Source organism: Psammomys obesus, unplaced genomic scaffold, assembly GCF_907164565.1.
Source record: "Psammomys obesus unplaced genomic scaffold, mPsaObe1.curated_primary_1811, whole genome shotgun sequence".
Lineage (NCBI taxonomy): Eukaryota > Metazoa > Chordata > Mammalia > Rodentia > Muridae > Psammomys > Psammomys obesus.
The window spans coordinates 2439994-2446032 of NW_026585689.1; the positions used below are offsets into that span (position 1 = coordinate 2439994).

The 6039-nt window shown below is 41.5% G+C and overlaps 1 pseudogene; it reads left to right on the forward strand.

Annotated features, from left to right (window-relative positions):
* The first annotated feature begins 952 nt into the window (after positions 1–952).
* Positions 953–5178, forward strand: LOC129666081 (40S ribosomal protein S15a-like; annotated as a pseudogene).
* The last annotated feature ends 861 nt before the right edge of the window (positions 5179–6039 follow it).

Genomic DNA, 6039 nt, shown 5'->3' on the forward strand with positions numbered 1-6039 from the left:
CTTCTTCTTCTTCTTCTTCTTCTTCTTCTTCTTCTTCTTCTTCTTCTCCTTCTCTTTCTCCTCCTCCTCTTCCTCCTCCTTCTTCTTCTTCTTCTGTCAAACAGTTAATAGTGTGTAGAATAAGCAGGTGCACACTTACAGCTGGCTTCTAGAAGCAATGTCTAGGCTAGCCCATTCCAAAAGCTGGAGATCACTGCTGACAAAAATTCCAGACTTATTTTTGCTGATAGCCTTCTTTTTTATTTTAGTTTTTTTTTTATTCACAATTTATTCATTATATATCCCAGGGAAACAGGATGGGAGCCTACTATAGGAAAGGATTCACCCAACAGGGGATCGAAGCAGATGCTGAGACTCACAGCCAAACTTTGCACAAAGCAAACTTTGGGAGTCTTATGATAGAAGATTAGAGGAACATGGAGGAGACAGGAGCCCCACAAGGAGACCAACAAAGCTAAAACATCTGAGCCCAGAGGTCCTGCAGACTGTTGCACCAGCAGAGGACCATGCATGGAGAGGACCTAGACCCCCTGCTCAGATGTGTCCAATTGGCATCTCAGCCTCCATGTGGATCTCCCTCTATCAGCCCCTCTATCTGAACTCAGTTGACCACTCTTCGATCACTCGCTCATAGCTTTTCTTTTTATAATTTTCATAAATCACAATGTGAGAGAGAGAAGTGGTGCAAGTTCTCGTATTAGGTGACCCAGAGCATATGCAGTTGGTTTCAGGTGGTCCATGGGTGGTCCATAAGTGGCCTCACAGATGTCTAATATCCAGTTTGTCAGGTACCTTTGGGCTGGCCATAGAGATGCCTGCTTAGGGATCCCAACAATACCTATTCAATACAGTTAGTTCAGAATAACGCAAGTTAAGCATGATGGGAGCATGCTATGATATATTGACATGAGCAGAGAATGGGCCCTGTGTGCCAGAGAGGAGGGATGCTACTATGACTGAAGGTAATAATAAAAAACTACTTTTCTTCATTTAAAGCTATTAGGGCAGATGAAATGGGAAGAGGATCTTCTCTTCTCCTTCCTAAATGAAAAAGCAAACCTGGTCTAGTAAAAGCCTAATTTGCTAAAGTGTGCTTTACTCTTACAGAACTTCCAGAAAGCTGAGAAGATGTTTGTCACCCCTGTTCCTTGCAATCTGTCTACTGAACTGTTTCTCTCTATTTTGCTGTGCTGTGCTGGAAGTATTTAAAGCATTGACATTTGCATTTTGACCTCGCCATAGGTTTGACAGGTAGTCTCATACCGATAGCTCCAGTGGTTGCTGGAATTGTTGTTGATTTTTTCAGCTTCTGCGTTATCAGAGTCTTCTAAAGAAGTCATCCTGTCTGCTGTGGCATAACACTTCCTCAGTTCACATAGAGTAACTCTAAGGAAAGGAATGAGCATTCATTGTGTTTGTAAATATACATTTTCAGAGAAAAAAACAATATAATCATATTCTAAAGACCTCAATTAAAGGAAATAAGCTTTTGTTTTAATACATTATTTAATATGATTAATTTATATAAATTTACCAGTTTATATAAATTTAACATAATATATAATTTCTATGATATATATTATATATACCTGGTTTTTATTCTAACTTTCTACCTGTGTATTTTCTTTACAGAGCCATTTTGTCAGAAATTCATTCCCATAATAAAAGAAGGTATAAGTATACCTAATTGTGACTGCTTTATTATAGCTTTCCATTGAAAAAGTTCTGTTAAATTCTACCTCTAACCCACAGCCATTTCAAAGTTCATTTTTATTATGATAGCTATAAAACATCTTTGATTAGACATTGCCTGCCAGTTTTTTTCTTATTTTCTTTCTTTTTCTTTTTTCTTTTCTTTTTTTTTTTTTTTTTGTTTTTGTTTTGTTCTTGTTATGAAACAGAGCTCCCAGGCTAGCCTTGAAATACCCAGCTCCACTTTTATCCATGTACTCTAAAACAGGAAAATAGTTTAACATGAATAATGTGAATTGGGAAAGCCTAAGTGGATAGGCCAGGGCCAGGAATAAGTGCCCACTCTCAAGATCACATCAAACTGTGTACTATGTGTGACCCTATTGCTCCAATTCAGGTCATATACATGTGAAAAGCAGCCTGGCACTCTACTGAAAGCTATATTTATAGAGAAAGTTGAGATCTGATGGTGACATCTGTTGACATGGGTTACAATATGTTATTAATGGACTTTTCCATTACCAAACTCCATTTCAAAGCACTTCAGTCTCCTCAGGGATATATTTCCTATTTCTCCACAGCATTTGTCAATGAGAAATCTTGTCTGTTGATAACAGCAAAGATGGATCAAACTTTTCAGCTCGAAAGTACAATCTGGATTTATTTTCCATGTTTCAATCCATGTTCTTCATTTAACATGCTTCTTAATTCCAAATTCAAACCATTATTTGTGGATCAAGATTCTCTCTCTCTCTCTCTCTCTCTCTCTCTCTCTCTCTCTCTCGAAGGGCTGTATCTGGCTATTTCTTTTCTGAAGTGTGTGCAGTCTTAGGAGTTAGTAGACAGATTTTTCATGATGATCCAGAAGGAACCAGCTGGGCATTCTCACCTGTCCACCACTGTCTTTCCCAAAATTTTCATCAGATTATTTTGAAAAGAATGCTAGTGAATACTTCCCCTACTCCACACCAGAGTCACTAATATGCCTACATTTTTTGTTGTATGTTATGGTGGATTTGTATTGTTTATTTGTTTTGGGTTTTGGATGGAGTGTTGTTTTTTGATAGAGTACATGGTTTACCTCAGAACCACGAAATCTGCTTTCTTTGTGTGTGTGTGTGTGTGTGTGTGTGTGTGTGTGTGTGTGTGTGTATGTGTGTGTGTATGCTCATGGATGTTTGCATGTTCAGGGTAAGAAAGCATATGTGTGGTGGAGGGAGGAAAAGAGGGGGGAGAGAAAGAGAGACCTTTGTCTTTCCTCTGGTACCATCCTTCTTGAGACAGGATATCTCACTGGCCTGATACTCAATAGCAGGGTAGGCTGGCTGGCTAGTAAGCCACAAGCAGCTCTGTTTCCAGCTCCCCAGAGCAAGGGTATGAGCACATACCGCCACACCAAATTTCTCTACGGGGTCTGAACTAAGATCCTCATGCGTATAAGGCAAGCACTTCACTGGCTGAGCTGTCCTTCCTGTTTCTACCCTCTTCTCCTTAGTGGATAACAACAAACCTAAACTATAATATAAATAACCAACATTCTTGGTCCTCTCTTCATCTTGGACAGATGGAGATTCCCATAAATCAAGCCTAAGTGAACTATAAACCAAGACAAAAGCAAAGATAACAAGAGTTAGCTCGATATCCTAGAAACTCTAGAGAATCAAGAGTGTCCAGACTGTGGAAAGGGAGTGTGAAATACAGTGTCCGGTGACTGCTGTCACATGACTGCAGCTGGGCGATAGAAGGTGGTAAGAAGGAAGAACAGAAAGAGAAGGTAGTGTGTCTGTACTCACTTTTCCCTGGTTTGGCCTTAGAATGCTCATTGCCAAGTCTTTGCCCTTTATTGTTAGGGCACTGACCCATATTGAAGACTGCCAGCATCAATGAGTAAAATCAGGTTAGCACAAAGCCCTGCAGAGTGCACATTTATTACAATTAGATGCTGAATGTCCAGGTGCCCTCAGGGTCTTGACAGCAGGAGATATGTGGTCAGAGCAAGGATCAGCTCCTTAGCCCGGCCCTGGATAAAGAAATTCTTACACATTTTAGGTTTTTCCATGAAAGTGTTCAGTTGTTCTGTGCACTGCTGTTGGGGGGCGGCGGTAGTTGGCGATGGGGAATAATTTGGTTGTCTGTCACTGACATATGGTACTGAGGAAAGTGGATGTTTTATGCCTTGGTTCAGGGTTTTCACAAATACACGGACCTGGGAGGCAAAGTCCACTTGCTGCTCAAAAGGGCTATGACATGTTTTTCTGATTTATGGAAGTCATCATAGATTGTTAGAGGAGAAGAGGGGAGGTTGAGAGAAGGGAAGGAGAAGAGGAGGCATTTAAGAAAAGAGAAAGGAGTTGATACCAGACATATAATATAGGATAATCATACTAAAATCTGTACACCTAAAGAAACTAAGCAAGAAGGAGGACCTTGGGTAAGATGATCAATCCTCATTCAGAAAGGGAAATGGGACAGACATCAGAAGAGGGAGAAAACAGGACAGGATAGGAGCCTACCACAGAGGGACCCTGAAAGACTCTACCCAGCAGGGTTTTAAAGCAGATGCTGAGATTCATAGCCAAACTTTGGACAGAGTGCCAAGGAATGTTATGAAAGAAGGGAGAGATAGAAAGACCTGGAGGGGACAGAAGCTCCACAAGACCAAAAAAAAAAAATCTGGGCACAGGAGTCTTTTCTGAGACTGATACTCCAACCATTCATGGAGATAACTTAGAAGCCCTGCTCAGATATAGCCCATGGCAGCTCAGTATCCAAGTGGGTTCCCTAGTAAGGGAAACAGAGGCTGTTTCTGACATGAACTCAGTGGCTGGCTCTTTGATCACCTGATGGGGAGCAGCCTTACCAGGCCACAGAGGAAAACAATGCAGCCAGTCCTGATGAGACCTGATAAGCTAGGGTCAGAGGGAAGGGGAGGAGGACCTCCCCTGTCAGTGGACTTGGGGAGAAACATGGGAGGAGAAGAAAGAGGGGGGATGTGATCAAGAGGAGAGGAGGAAGAGGGCTACAGCTGGGATACAAAGTGAATAAATTGTAATAAATTAAAAAAAAAAGAAAAAAGAAAAACAGAAAAGAAAAAAGGCTCTTTTCGTGCCTCCACCGTGGCTCGTATCAATGTCCCGGCAGATCTCTCAAGGATGTCTACCAACAATGCTGAGAAGTGAGGCAAATGCCAAGTCCTCATCAGGCCATGCTCCAGAGTCATCTTTTGGTTCCTAACTGTGTTGATGCAGCACGGTTACTGGTGAATTTGAGATCACTGATGATCAGAGAGCTGGGGAACCTCACAGGCAGGCTGAACAAGAATGAACTGATCAGGCCTAGATTTGATGTGCAACACCAAGACTTACAAAAATGGCAGAACAATCTGCTCTGGTCCCGGCAGTTCAGCTTCACAATACTGACAACCTCAGCTGGCATCATGGACTGTGAAGAAGCACAGGAGGGAAAGTCCTGGGATTCCTTTTCTAGAAATGTAAAACATAAATAAAAAGCCTCATGAACTATGAAAAAAGACATAAAGAAAAGAAGAGGAAAGAAGAAGAGGGGAGGAGAGTGGTAAAAGGAGGGGGAGGGGAGGGGAGTTAGGAAAGGAAGGAAGGGAAAAGGAGCACAGAAGGAAGGGTCAGGAAATTGTGCTCATTCCAGCTCCCACCACCTCCCTGATAAGTGACATCACCCTCCATGTGTAAGCTTTCCAGCCTATGAAACGTGACTTAGAAGCAGAACACACCAGTGATGACTTCTGTGTCACTAGTACTTCCTGTGGCTTCAGCTGAGGGGAGTGTTCTGTACCAGCATGGGCACTGCCTAGTTTGCAGACCTCAGCTCTTTCATTTAACGTGGATGTCAGTGTCACTCTGTGTATCCCAAAGTGTGAGAAATTAATTAGAAAACTGTGGAGAGACACGTGTGAAAATTTTCACTTTCTATCCATAAATACTGTGTTAGAATTAGCCCATCATATTGGAGAAGTCCTCCCGATTCCCATCAAGGCATATTAGATATGCATGAGTCAACATTAGCATAATAAATGCCAAATAAATTAATAGCTATCGGCCACTAATTATGTGAAGAGACAGCAGAGAAATTGAAAAAGATTAAAATGCAGTTTGGGAAGAGGCAGTTCCCACCTTGTTTATTCAACCACGGAGAACTGGGCTGTTGTTTTTCTTCACAGCTTTGGGATTCTTGTGAATTAATATCACTCAAGTGTTGACCAGGCCACCACCATTTAGTTGCCTGTTGTTTCTTTTCTATTTGGTTTTCTTTTATCTCCTCTGAAACTGAAGCTTGAGACATAACTGAAGTTTAAATGTAGCCCTTAAAGAA